Source organism: Falco punctatus, assembly GCF_963210335.1.
Source record: "Falco punctatus genome assembly, chromosome: 3".
Lineage (NCBI taxonomy): Eukaryota > Metazoa > Chordata > Aves > Falconiformes > Falconidae > Falco > Falco punctatus.
This window is the reverse complement of record NC_137582.1, coordinates 48,992,989-49,008,117: the sequence shown is the minus strand read 5'-3', so window position 1 is coordinate 49,008,117 and position 15,129 is coordinate 48,992,989. Positions and strand designations below refer to the sequence as shown.

The following is a 15,129-nucleotide window of genomic DNA, read 5'->3' as shown; positions in this document are numbered from 1 at the left end:
TACATCATTAGCATGTATTGTCCCTGTAAGAACATACAGATTCACACTCTGTTTCAACCCAAGTGCAGGAGTTTCATGAAATTTTGACCTTGATTTAAGAAACCTCTGTTTCCTTCTCAAAAGTGTCATGTCAGCACACATGGGAGGAAGGACGGAAGGATGGAAGACCTGGATTTTAGGACAATATTAAAGAGTATAGAAGTTTTCAAATGTTTCAGTTGGTGATAATATCTCTCCAAACAATCAATTTTACGGATATCTGCTGGGCCTTCTGTAAGATTACTGTCCCTCTCATTTCCAGCAGCCACAATATAGACCTGTCACCATGTTTATCACTTCTGTGCACCTTTCAAGATAGATACTCTCTCTTTATGGCTTTGTACAGATGGGTTATCTAAGGAGAACACACCACAATAAGACAAAATATCAGTTCAGAATGATCTACAGATGTTGGAATCTCTTCCAATTGCACATGTGCATTTATTTACAACAAGCAAGGGACACACAGAAGACATTAAAATATACTACTTTTTAATCTCTGGACGTGTGGTCTAATCTCTTTAAACTGTAAAGGTAATAAACTCAAACCCCCAAATCTGCTAAATATTGAAACATTTATAAACAGTCCATTAATTCTGTCTTGGCTGTCTTGGTTCCCTGCTTTAAACACCAATGTGCTTCCACAGCACTTAACAGTGAAAGCCCTGGAACCAGAGAACAAGTGCCTGAACTTGAACACAGTACAAAATAACTCTGGGTCAAAAGTTAAATCAGTCAGTACATGATCTAAAATAAGAATTTTAAAAGATATCTTTTGCAACCTAGTTTACTTTGACAATTTCTTACTTTTGAGATGTACCAAATTATTAGCCACTGTAGCCTAAAGTGATTTAATTCATTTGGGTACTTTCATTTAATCAAAATTTTCTACATTCCAGCTGGAAATTTTTTTTCTTGTTTGTTAGTTGGTTGGATTTTAGTTTTCTCAGTGAGGCCAATTATTCCTTTTTGAATTTTATGTGTGTGACCTAACTGCTTTCATGGTAATAAATCAAAATATTGCAAGGAATAGAAGCACCACAGAAAGTACAATGAACACATTCTTCACACAGAGACTATTAGTAATAATAAGAAGGGAGAAACTAAGACATTAAACATAAGCAGCCTTATCTGAATAGAACAGTCATCAACATTTCCATACACTGCTAGCAGGCCTTCAACAGACTCTGCTAATTCATATTTCCCTGGCTACGAAATTAATGCAATGTACTATTGTTGGAGACTATGCATCACAGCACATTAAATATCTTCACACAAAGTATCAAAGTGTACATGTAACCTTGCTAGATCAAAACTGTTCTAAGCAAACTGCTTTGTTCTCACCCCTTGCAAATCAATGTAGAATCACAGAATCATAGATTGGTCAGGGTTGGAAGGGACCTCTGGAGATCATCTAGTCCAAACCACTGCATTACGTAGCAACAACTAAAACATCAGTGTTATCAACATTGTTCTTATACTAAACCCAAAACAGCACACTACCAGCTACTGAAAAGAAAAACTAACTCTATCCTAGCCAAAACCAAGACAGTATCCACCCCTTATTCGATACCATTTACATCAGGCCACACTTTCTAGTACATCATCTTCCCTGTCTCTTGATATAAACACACAGATACCATTCCCTTGGTCTATGGACCATCCCTCTAAAAGTCCATTGAGTTCTTTTAGTCCATTGACTTCGGGTTCCATCTGTCATAATCATCTTTCAAGTCAGGAAAGATTGTGCAAGGTGTTGGATTGTTGTATGTGGAAGCCAGTTCTGATTTTATCACTGCTGTGCTGGTCTGGTTTCATCGAAGTTTATTCCTCATTAGTGTGGCAATTGGAAGGAAGTCAGGTTCAGATCTCCAAATCTGGAATGGTGGAAACAGGTGCCACAAGCATATAGAAGTGACAATGTACAATTTTGTATAGCAATTAACATCATACAATTTGATTTATTGGCTATTTTCACCCAAAATCAAATCCTCTTGAGGCACATATCAAAATTCCCTTTCCTCACACATTACCCACAAAGAGCATCCAGGTCCTTGAGCAAAAACAATCCCACAAATGGGTTTACCTCTGCTTGAGGCAAGAATAACCCGGACTGGTTTCCCCAGTATAGTTTTAATGTGCACTACAGGAACTTTACCCCTTTCTACGGGACATAAAAGTTTTGATTGGGCAGGGCCAGCATATTTGGCAGATCCTCTAGTGTTGACTAACCAGGTGGCTTTTACTAAATGTGTATTGCAATGTTTGAAGGTCCCACTACTCATTGTTCTCAGCATGGTCTTTAACAGTCTGTTGTATCGTTCAAATTTTCCAAAGGCTGGTGCACGACAAGGGGTGTGACATACTCACCCAATTCCATGCTTTTTTTGCCCAAGTGTCTATGAGTTTTTTTCAGAAATTAGTTCCATTGTCTGACTCATTCTTTCTGTGGTGCCATTTCACCATAACACTTGCTTTTCAAGGCCCAGGATAGTGTTCTGGACAATGGCATGGGGCACAGGATACACCTCCAGCCATCCAGTGGTGGCTTACACCACTGTAAGCACATGGCACTAGCCTTGGCAGGTTTGTGGGAGTGTGATATAGTCAGTTTGCCAGGCCTCCATGAATTTATATCTTAGTCATCATCCTGTATACCAGAGAGGCTTTAACCACTTGGTTTGCATAATTGCTGTGCATGTTTCACATTCATGCATAACCTGTGCAATAGTGTCAAGGGCAAGTCCACCCCTGGATCATGAGCCCATCTATATGTTGCATGTCTTTCTTGATGGCCCGAGGTGTCATGGGCACACCAAGCTATGAATAATTCACCCTTATGTTGCCAATCTAGATCTACCCAAGCCACTTCAATCTTAGCAGCCTGATTTACCTTCTGGTTGCTTTGATGCTCTTCAGTGCCCCAGTTCTTCAGTACATAAGCATCTATGTGATGCACCTTCACAACCAGGTTCTCCACCTGGGCAGCGATATCTTGCCACAATACAGAAGTCCAGATGGGTTTACCTCAGTGCTGCCAATGGCTCTGCTTCCATTGCTGCAACCACTCCCACAGGGCATTTGCCACCATCCGTGAGTCAATATAAAGGCCATCTTTCTTATTCAGCAATGTCTAAACCCAGCTGGTTAGCTTTTGCCTCTGCAAACTGATTCAATTCACCATCTCCTTCTGCAGTTTCTGTGACTTGTCATAGGAGACTCCATACAGCCTTCCACCTCTGGTATTTTCCTACAATACACAGGACCCATCAGTAAACAAGGCATATCACTTCTAATGTTCTGGCAAATTATTATGCAATGGGGTCTTTTCAGCACATGCCACCTCCTGCTCTGGTGACATCCCAAATTCTTAACTTCTGGCTAATCCATGATCATTTCCAAGATTCCTGGATGACCGGGGTTTCCTATTTGAGTTTGTTGCATGATCAATGGAACCCACTTACTCCATATAGCATCAGTTGCCTAATGTGTAGAGGAGACCCTCTCCCTGAACATCCAGCCCAGCACTGGTAACCAGGGCACCAGAAGGACCTGTGCTTCAGTACCAATCACTTCCAAAGCAGTTTGAACCCCTTCATAAGCTGTCAGTATCCCTTTTTCAGTTGGAGTATAGCAGTCCTCCAATCCTCTATATCCCCAACTCTAAAAGCCTTATGGTTGACCCCAAGTCTCCCCTGGTGCTTTCTGCCAGAGGCTCTAGGTAGGGCCATTCTCAAAAGCTGCAGTGTAGAGCTCATTTTTTACACCTTGCTCTGCCTGGACTAGCCCAGGGACTACTGCTTGAACTCCTCCCATTTAATTTGTTCAAAGGTTTGTAGTTGCTCAGGACCTCATTTGAAATCTTTCTTCTTTTGGGTCACTTGATAGAGAGGACTTAGAATCAGACATTAATTTGGAACGTTCATTCTCCAAAAACCCACAACACCTAAGAAAGCTTGAGTTTCTTTCTTATTAGTCAGGGGAGACATAGCTGTTATCTCATTGATCACATCCATTAGGATCTCACGACTTCCACCTTGTCATTTTATCCCCAAAACCTGGATATCCTGTGTGGGTTCCCTGACCTTTGGTTTATGGCAAAAACAACTTTCAGAAGGATTTGGACTATTTTCTTCCCTTTCTCAAAAACTTCTGCTGTATTGCCCCATATGATGATGACATCAATGTATTACAGATGTTCTGGAGCTTCACTCTGTTCCAGTGCAGCCTGGATCAGTCCATGGCAGACAGCAGGGCTGTGTTTCCACATCTGGGGTAGTGGATTCCAGGTGTGTTGGACACCCCTCCAAGTGAAAATTAACTGTGGCCTGCACTCTGCTGTCAAAAGAATTAAGAAAAACACAGCTGCAATATCAGCGGTGACAATACCACTTAGCTGCCTGTGACTTCAGTTCATACTGAAGTTCTAGCATGTCTGGCACAGAAGCGCTCAGCAATGGTGTGACTTCATTCAGGCCGTGATAGTCTACTGTTAGTCTTTACTCTCCGTTACACTTTTGCACCAGCCATACGGGGCTATTAAAGGGTGAGCAAGTCCTGCTGATCACTCCTGGGCTCTCAAGTCAATTAATCAGTTTATGGATGGGAATCAGGGGGTCTCGGTTGGTGTGATATTAACACTGGTGCACCATTGTGGTAGCAATTGGTACCTGTTGTTCTTTGACCTTCAGCAGCCCCATAGTAGAAGGGTCCTCCAAGAGACAGGGCAAGGTAGACAGCTGCTTAATTTCCTCCATCTCCAAGGCAGCTATACCAAAAGTCCACCAGTACCCTTTTGGGTCCTTGAAATATCCTCTCCTGCGATAAGTCTCTGGCAAGGATGCACAGAGCGTCTGGGCCAGTCACAATGGGGTGCCTTTGCCACTCATTCCCAGCCAGGCTTATTCAGCCTCCAATACAGTTAGCTGTCAGGATCCCCCTGTCACTACAGAAATCCGGATGGGTTCTGCTCCTATATAGCTTGATGACATTAGAGTACACTGCGCACCAGTATCTGTTAAAGCCTTTTACTCCTGCGGGTCTGATGTGCCAGACCATCTGATCCACATGGTCCAGTAAACCCAGTTGCCTCTCTCCTCCACATGGCTGGAGGTAGGGTCCCTCTAATCCTGGTCATAGGATTCTCAACTTCTCGTAAAAATGTATTACAATTCCCTTCCCTAGGATCAGGAGTAAGATCAGCCCTTCTACTCTGTCTGGGAAACTGCTCACTGGAGACTGGAGCAGGAACCTTCCTGGAAGAACCCCTATTTATGATTGATTTTCCTTGCAATTCATGTACCTGTGCCTCCAGGGATGAGATTGGGCTTCCATCCCACCTCATCATGTCCTCTCCCCAGTCCCACAAGTAAAACCACAGGGTGTGTAGCACCTGTATTCTACCTCTCATGCAGAAGGGCGATTACTGTTAATAAGTGAGAGATGGGTCCATGCAGGTGGGGAATAGGATCTATCCTCTCAGAGTTCCTGAACAGCTGAGACAAGGGAGGTAGGGATGTTATCTTTGTATTCCCAGAGCTGGTGAGACACTTCATCCACTGTTGGTGGCTCTTCAGCTCTCCAGTTCATTACTGCTAATGAGTTGACATACTGCAATGGTATGCTCCATATAAATTTCCACCATGTGGGTCACATGCATGCGACTTTGCTGGGATCTCTGGGTAGCTGTACATTTTCCTGGTCAAAATAAATAATCTCTTTCATGTCTAATTCCCTCAGATACTGGATATCTCTCTGTATTGCAGTCCACTTGCCTGGGTGAAATGTAATATCATTCTTGAAAGGATACCTTTCTTTCACACTTGACAGGAGTCGCCTCCAGAGGCTGAGGACTTGTGTCCCTCTTCCAATTGTCTTGTAAATGTCTCTAGAAAGTGATCCCAGCTGCCTGGCTTCCCTACCCTCTAATTCCAAACTGTTAGCTCCATTACCCCAGCACTGAAGTAGCCAAGTGTAATGTGCTTACCTGGATGATGGTTAAAATATTTTTGCATGTCCCACAGTTCATTCAGGGATAGGGATGAAGCGGTTACCTCTTGTTCTGCATCTTCCTTCTGTTCCTGTGATGACCCTGCTTCATCCTTCTTTACTAAGTGAGCTGACTTTTGTGTCCATTTCTTCTTGTGTATACGGGTAACTGATAGGGGCGTGGGCTGGTCCTCTGGTTCAGCTGCAGTGTCTGTCATGGGGGTTGGAGTAGCCACAATGCCTGTTGCTTTGCCATCAGATCCAGAGACCTTCTCTTTCCCTTCAGGGTACTGAATAGTGTTGAACAGGGCTCAGTAAGCATGGGCTAAACCCCAACATGATGTATTGATTTGTGCCTCTCTGGAATTGCCAGGGTGACAGCATACTTTTTTCCAAATATTTTACTATTTTTTTCCAATTTTGCATTTGTTCAGGTGTGAAGCTCCAGAACACTGGAGGTGGCCACTGTCCTAGGTACTTGCCCATACTATCCCACACACCCTGCCACTCATAGCTATCCAGTTTCAGGGCAGACCTTTGGGTGGTATTCTTCAATAGTTCAACCTTAAACAAGACCTGGAACACATTCAGCTTTCCTATCAATAGAATCATGCTGGTTTCAACGTGCCAAGGATGTTCAAAATTTTCAAAGTTCTCAATTGCTACTGCAATTAACCTGGCAGAGAAGGGCAAGATGTGGTAGACTGTCTCCTCCACAGACTGGCTTTCCAAGGAGAAAAGGCAAAAGGTATAATTATTAACAGTTCTTATTAGATGATTCTTGAAATATAGAGGTGACAGCAATGCTGAGTGCACAGACCAGATTAATTTCTCAACCAGTGAGTCTATCTTATCAGAAGTCAGCACTGCATAGTACAACACAATGATAACTTTAGCCCAGGCCCCAGGGACAATAAACAGCACAACAGGGAACACATATCGCAAGTAAAGTATATAGTGCAGCCCTGAGATCATAAGCAGGAACTCTGAGAGCAAAGAAATTAAAATTTTGGCCAGTGATTATTAAACCAACATGAAGAATATTTATAAAAAAATTGTTTTAAGACACTCTAGTCAGATCTGTCATTATCGCAGCCCTTTATGCCCCAAGTTGGGCACCAAAAAGGAGTGTTGTGCTTTAACCCCAGCCAGTAACTAGGTACCACGCAGCCGCTCGCTCAGTCCCCGCTCCCCCTGCCCCCCCGAGGGATGGGGAGGAGAACTGTGAAAAAGGTAAAACTCATGGGTTGAGGTAAGAACAATTTAATAATTGAAATATAATAAAATAGAGTAATAATAACAACCACAATTACAATTGTAATGAAAAGGAGGAAGAAAGGAGAGAGGAATAAAATCCAAAGGGAAGGGAAGAAAAAGAATACAAGTGATGCCCAATACAATTGCTCACCACCTGCTAACCGATGCCCAGCCAGTCCCCCAGCAGTGATCGTCCTGCTCCATCCAACCCTCTCCAGTTTGTATACTCAGCATGACATCCCATGGCATGGAATACCTCTTTGGCTAGTTCAGGTTAGCTGTCCTGGCTTTGTCCCCTCCTAAATTCTTGTGCCCCTCCAGCCCTCTCGCTGGCAGGGCCTAAACAACTGAAAAGTCCTTGACAGTATAAACATTAACTATCAACAACTAAAACATCACTGTGCTATCAACATTGTTCTCACACCAAATCCAAAACGCGGCACAGTACCAACTACTGAAAAGAAACATTAACTATCCTAGACAAAACCAGGACACTTACTCATAGGGATGCACTGATCTTGAGTTTGGAGGAAGTGATGCTTGAATATTAGTCAGCTCTCTTGGATCCCTCCTATTTTCCAGAGCCCTAACCCATGGAATTCCTCCAAGCAGGTCCTTGAAGAGGCAAAAGGTAGCTCTCCTGAAGCCCAGGGTTGCAGCCCTACTTAGTGCCCTGCTTCCTCCATGAAGGATCCTGAACTCCATCATCTCATGGACACTACAGCCAAGGCTGCCCCCAGCCTTCATGTCCCCAATCAGCCCTTCTTTGTTTGCTAGTATAAGGTCCAGCAGCACTCCTCATCTTGTTGGCTCCTCCACCGTCTGCATCAAAAAGTTATCAACAGTGCTCTGTAGGAACCTCCTGAGCTGTCTGTGCCTAGCTATGCTGTCTTTCCAGCAGATACCAGGGAGGCTGAAGGCCCCCATGAGAACCAGGGCCTGTGATCATGAGGCTACCTGCAATTGTCTGTAGAAGGCCTCATTGACCCCCTCTTCCTGAGCAGGTGGCCTGTAGCAAACACCCACAACCATGTCCCCCATATTGGCCTGCCCCTTAGTCTTTACCCATAATCTCTTGACTCATTCAGCATCAACCCCAGGGAGAGCTCAGTACATTCCAGTTGCTCCCTCACATAAAGAGCAACTCCACCGCCTCTCCTTCCTGGCCTGTCTTTCGTGCATAGCCATCCATGACAGCATTCCAGCCATGAAAGCTATCCCACCATGCCTCTGTAATAGCAATGAGATCATGGCCCTGCAACCACACACAGATCTCTAATTATTCCTGGTTTTATTCCCCATGCTGGGTGTGTTGGTGTACAGGCATTTCAGAGAGGTAATGGAGCATGCAGGTTTCCCAGAAGGGGTGAAAGAGCATCTACCATGGCCACACACACCCTTGAGGTGGTTGGCCTCCTGGTACTCGTCTTGGGAGGCAGCTAAGGAGCATATATTGCCACTCTGGTTGGCCTGGCTTATTCCCCAGTCGGATGTGATGGCCTGAGCATTGACACTTTGGACCCCTCACACCAAGTCCTTCAGTTTAAGGAAGTATTTCCATTGATGTCAGAAACAGTTTGGGCAGAAGTCACAAGAACTGAACTCAATTGTAATTATTTCTAAGAATAAAATTTAATACTCTTCTGTAATTGCAAACACATAGATGAAGGTTTTTTTTTTTTAAATTGGATTATAGTAATTATGTAATTTTGTCATGAGTTTTGTGGAATTTTTTTGTACTTAAGCACTGTTTATAGCTAGTATTAAAGCAATGGGATGTTTGAGAAAGCAATGTTTCACTTCCCTGTTTTTTAAATGAAAATGAGAGAAAACCATAGCAGGAATTGTGAACTGTTTCTTCACTAGTGTTCTTATCTTTGATTTTCAACATTATACATGATGTGGACCCATAAGTTATACTATGAAGGAAGTACCACAGTTTAGTGTAATACTTGAGCTGATGGTAAAAATTCATATTCAGGTTTTCTTCTGCTGTGAATGTATAAGAAAACAATGTTTCCATTAGCTAAGTGATTTGCTTCTTAGGGTCACTCAAAATACACCTCAGCAACAAAGTTACCCATCAGGAACTTCATGAGGAGACACAGGAAGGACACATATCATAATGTTCATATCAGCTCAAGATTTATTGTTTGGTGTTTTTTTTTCAGGAAACTCCTTTTGCATTTCAATTTGTTGGTTTGCCTTGCAATAGCATATAGTTACAATTTTCTCCTAAATTCAGTTTATCTGAAAGCTGTCTCAGATGCAGTCCTTATAGTTACACTTTAAGTCCTAAAAGTAGTAAATCATAGATTAGCAATGTTTTATAGTTGAATTCATACATTGCAGAAACTGTGACAGGAAGATTTAATGTCTAGTTCCACAGGTTATTTCACTCTGAGTACACAGGGCTCCTTTTCATGAAAATGTTTTGGGTTTTGCCTGTATGCAAAGCCTGAGAGCTCACTATTTCACTGGTTTTGCATATCCAGCTGCCATATAACAGCCATAAACATCATCATCAAACAACTTGCAATTGTCTACCATGGACTTTTCCCATAGTGTCTGTAAACTCAGTGAGGATTAAGTTCTAATATTAAACATGAGATCTCTATTCTTATTAATAGAAAACAATTATTTTGTTTTATACTGATGTCAGACTATTTTTTTGAGAGTCATTCTCTCAATGGGTAGAGTAGGGAGATACTATCTTTTCCTACAACTTCCTTATATGTTTATAAATGAAAAAGTGTGCATGAAAAAGGCACAGAAAGTCTTTAATGAAAGCCCTTTGTCAACTTTTACTATTTTGCATGCTAAAAATAGAGAAAAACAAGGCTGTAAACCACCATAGAATACACTGATAAAGAATATGGTTTGATCAAACTGAAAATAATTTCTTCCTAACTTTATGTTACTGTACATCTAACCAGAAAAGGGCACGGAACTTGGCTGGTTTTGTCATATGTATTTTTAATGTACACACTGACATATTATATAAGGTCCAGTGAAAGATGCTTTCTTCAGTGAGGAATACCAAAGAGTCACCTAATTAAAAAAGGGAAGCAAAAGCATGTTTACTAACAAGGAAAGTCACAAGATGATTCTTACTATAGCAGAGAACATATTCTTCCCATATAAGCTGCAGGCAGCTTCCCAAGGGGAAGCAGGAGTGCAGAGACTGATACCCTAAGCATTACTGGACTAAGAGGGAAAGAGATGGGGGGGGGGGGGGGGGGGGGGGTTGGAGAGACTTTACTTGGTACAAGCAAATTGAACAATAAATTCTTCTATTTATCCTGCATTACCTTGCAAAGTAAGAGACATTTGTAACTGTTGTCTCTTTTATGTGTTGCAAATAAGTGTTTGTATAGGTATTTAAACTGACTTGAACAAGCTACAGTTTTTCAAGTTAGGAAACAAATTGGGTCCTTCATCCAAGGCTGTTGTGAATCTTTCAACCAGGCCTGCTGGCACAAGTGCTTCACCCAGTGTGCTCTCCACTGCTTATAACAGTGCTTCCCATACAAGCCAGGCACAGGCCAGGCGATGTGTGGGCACCATAAGGCTCCAGGCAGGTAAAAGCACCTTCCAGTGGCTCTTAGTGGCACGGAAAACTCCCTCACATTCATCAGAATGACCTGATGGTCATAAGGAAAGCATCCTGGGGAAATCCAAGCTGTGCCCTAGTGTATCTAAATTCGGTTACTGGAATTTGCTAGCAATATAAATTCGGATTAGATTTATGTTTGATTTATTTCATCATAATATAAATTTTCATCCTCTGGAGATAAACACTTTCTCTACTACTACAGACCATAAGTACATAGTATATAACCTAGACACACAACTTGTAGACAGCTGAGGTTAGCAGAATTTCCATCTCCTAAAAGCCATAGTTAAGGAACTAAGGAAAAAAAAAAAGTTTCAGTATTTCTCCTGTTCATCTTTTGAACCTTTAGGTCATATTTTAAGGCTTAATCCTACAATCATGAAGTCTAGAAACTGATATCAGACTTTTCCCGCCGTTACTGAAAATGCATTTTTAAACAAGAGATGCAAAGTTGGAAGATGTTGTTAAATCATAGGCAATAAACATAACAAAACGTAGACAGAACATTCCACCACATCTTTTTCTTTCCACTTATGAGTGAAGGCATTTTCCATTGCTAAATTTACTAACTGAAAGCCTTCATACAGTCCTGACATTTCGCCCTTTTGCAATAGGTCTGAATTTTGCCTTGCATGTGCAATGCCCTGATCAATTTATAATGCGAAGTACAGAGGAGCACACATCAAACCACTACTTGCTAAGGAACACATTTGTTGTGTTGATTCAACACAGACAGAGTTATTTCATCCTTATTTATTAGGAGTATTTCACTGTAATTACTGAAAGATACTGTATCATCGTGGAACAGTTAGGAATGGTTTGAAATAGAAATATTTAAAGTGTGCTAAAAGTACATTTGGAGAATGAAGAAGGATGTTTCCACATTTCTAACAGAAGATTATAGCAAGGGTTGATAAAATGCTGATCTATTTTATTCAGAACAGGCGCCCATTAATCATCAGTAATTTATAGTCTGCATGACTAATACAATCAGTCACAAGAAAGCAACATTTTATATCTTCTCTCATTCAGCATTCATTTGCAATGTTATTTATAATTATCAACTACTTCAATCAGAAATAACATTCCTATAGAAAAGAAAATCTGTGAGTCTACAAAACAGATATTTTTGAATCATTTTCTGAGCATTATTTACTAAGTTAGGGGGTTTAATCATTATTTATCGTATAAATGGGCTATCAAACAATGTGTGGGCTGTAACAGTTTCATGTCAATTATAATGTAAACAAATTTTCATACATAATATTACTCCAACTCTGCTGATTGGAGGCCAGGAGCTGAATTCTGAAAGGAAAAATTGTACTTGCAGAAATGCAAACCAAAACCAGATGCAAATCAGCAACCAGAAAAAAACTACTTTTGTTGCTGTCATGGCCTTAACAGAGCTCAGTTTCTAAGCTCATCAGGATTTAGGAGCCAGTAGCTGGCCTGAAAACTCTGGTTTATAGTGCAGGGTTGGTCAATTTTATCTCCTAGAATTACTCATTATTAATAACTCCTTAGAGTGAAATTGAAGAAAATAACTCAATGAAAAGGCTGAATTTCAGTAATAGAGTACAAAATACTTAACCATTTGCAGTAGGTTTTATTGTGGTTCCCTGTCTAAAAGGCTCATATTATGCTACGATTTCCTTGCTTTTAACATAAGACTCAGATATATACATATTTCAAAGCTTTGAATTTGTGCATTAAACTATAATCTTTTCCCCTTATAAAGTATGTGTATAATAATGAAAAGTCAAAGCACAAAACCTTACTAAAGAGGAATAACAGTCTTGAAACCTTTGCACAGTAGAAAGGTTAAAAATACCAAATCCTCTAAACTTCCTTGAGAATCTCAATACAAATTTGGTAGTGTCTGAGCTATACAATCATCCAATTTATAAAACCTTCCTTTTCCATCTTGAGCTTTTCATTTCAAGGTTAAGTTTACTTGCTGTTGCCAAACAAAGAGAAAGAAACAAACAAAAAACTTTTGAAAGTAGAGCGGTTTTGCTATTCAGAGAGAAGATAATTGTGGAGCAATACAACAAATACAATTTCAGGAACAATCTACATTTCCACATAAAAAATTAACTTGGGATCAGAACAGTTTCTAAACTTCACATTTCTCCATAAAGGTATAATGTTTCCATAGATTAATTTCACTTCAACTTGTTAGCAAAAAAGCATGTATAAGCATGATTAGGTTCCTGGACCTTTTTCTTTTTTGTTTGGTTTGGTTTTTTCCCCCACTCTGAATCTGTATTAAATTGTCTGAATAAAAGTACAAATTAAACCACAGCAAGACAAATGCTGAATCAGCACCACCAGTCAAACATAGACAAGTGCCTTTGTCTAACATATTCACTCAGATCAAAGCCTCTGTACTGAGTACAATTCCCTTAGTGTACAATACCATACAAATTTAAAAGTACAGTGCCACACTGTCACTGAGAAAACAAAGAACTAATCTATGTTTTAGTTTATGAAACTTCCTGCTCTTACAACCCAGGGAAAGAGTAGTGAGAAAGATGAAAAACAGGATATAAAAGCCCCCAAAGGGATACCTAGATATCTCTTCTCTCCCAACAAGAACAGAGAAGTGTGTGTGTATGGTGAGCCTAACTCCATTAGGACACGTGGCATCAGAGCCCCCTTGCCTCAGTGACAAGGTCCACTGCCTCCCTCCAAGGCTGGGTGCCAGGAGGAACAGAACAAGCAGCTGGCAAAGCACCTGGGGTTGCCACTGCAAGTATGGCTGGAAAGCTGAGTTGAGCATCTTGTCAAACCATTTTGATCCCTAACACCAACTTGCAAACTAATTTTCAGGGTCTGGAGATCATCTGTGATTTCTCCTGTTTCTGACCAACATTGACTTTTTTGTGGCTTTACTTTTAAAAAGCCTGCCTCCCCATTAAAAACTGTGCCTACTCCTTAGAAACCTATTGAAGATTTAGATATATTGCTTATTTAAGATTTAAAAGACTGATGCAGAAGATGTGAGATACTATCTGTTGCTACCAGGGCTAACACGAACTTGAATTTAGGAAGCCTTCACCATAAAGCAGCCCCCTTTACACTGCCTGCTTCAACCAGGAGTCTCAGATAAGCCTCTCGGTGTGACACTACAACAGCAGTATAAGGGACAACAAGAATGTTGGTGGGAAATGCTAAACCTCACATGAGATTACAGCACACCTGTCCCCGGATTCCCCGTGCCTCTGGATATCAGGCTTCACCGGCCAGAGAAGCAAACCTTTCCACTCAATAAAACCCAAACGAGTGATGCCACTAGAGGGAGAGCCGACCATATTTATTAATGCTATCAAGCTACGTTGGATGAAGGAGGTGAGGCGTAGACAAAGAGAACCCCAATTAAAAATAAAAATCTTACAAATGTACATGTAGGCTAGATTATGTCAAACATTTGAGAGAATGATAAAAGCAGAGAGACTTACACAGCTTTTCCATCTACTGCTAGCAAAACCAGGTTCATTTATTTCACTCCTGGCAAGTACCTGTTGAGTTGTTCCTAAGAAGCCCAGCAACGACAACTGGAGCTTCTGGATATAACATCACTGTTTTGGAGATCACAGGAGTCTATTTCACTTTTAAATAATCCTCTATGCTAGAAAAGTGGTTTATTCCTGCTAATCTAAACATTCTTTGGAGCAACTGAAGTACAAGACCCCTCTAAATCCTTTCCATGGTGTCTGTGGGGAAGATTTTGTATTTCTCTTTATTAGAAACATTTAAAGTTTTTAAGGGGATCATCAGATCTCTCCTCCATCTTCCCCAGTGTAAACCATTCTAATTCCTGCAGCTGATCCTCACACACAGCCATTTCCAGACCCCTGATTGTTCTCATTGCTCCTCAATTCAGTATTCTCCCAGCAGCTTCCTTAAACTGCATGCCTCCAAATGCAGCCAGCAACCTTTATACACACCACTGGTTACTGTTACCTGGGTGTGATTCCATATATTTGACTAATTAGGCTTGCAGCTGGGAAAAAAAAAAAAAACAAAAAAAAAACCAAAACAACAAAACACTGTTCACTACAGGAAAGGTCATCCAAATGTTACTTTTAAAGTGAGTTTGAATTCCTAATGTAATAACTGTATATTTGGCAATGACTTCCAATTCCATCTCAAAGTCAAAAAAGGAAAGTATTGACCAATACTAAAAGCAGAAAAGACCCTTTTAGAGTGAAATTTAATAGGTAATT

General features: G+C 40.9%; 1 protein-coding gene across 4 annotated transcripts in view; it reads right to left on the bottom strand.

Moving 5' to 3' along the window:
• ST18 (ST18 C2H2C-type zinc finger transcription factor) overlaps window positions 1-15,129 on the bottom strand; it is a 218,361-nt gene extending 203,232 nt beyond the window's left edge. For all 4 annotated transcript variants that reach the window (XR_013927240.1, XM_080381467.1, XM_080381466.1 and 1 more), the window contains exon 1: window positions 1-15,129. This exon is cut by the window's left edge. The gene's annotated coding sequence lies outside the window, so the exon portion shown is untranslated.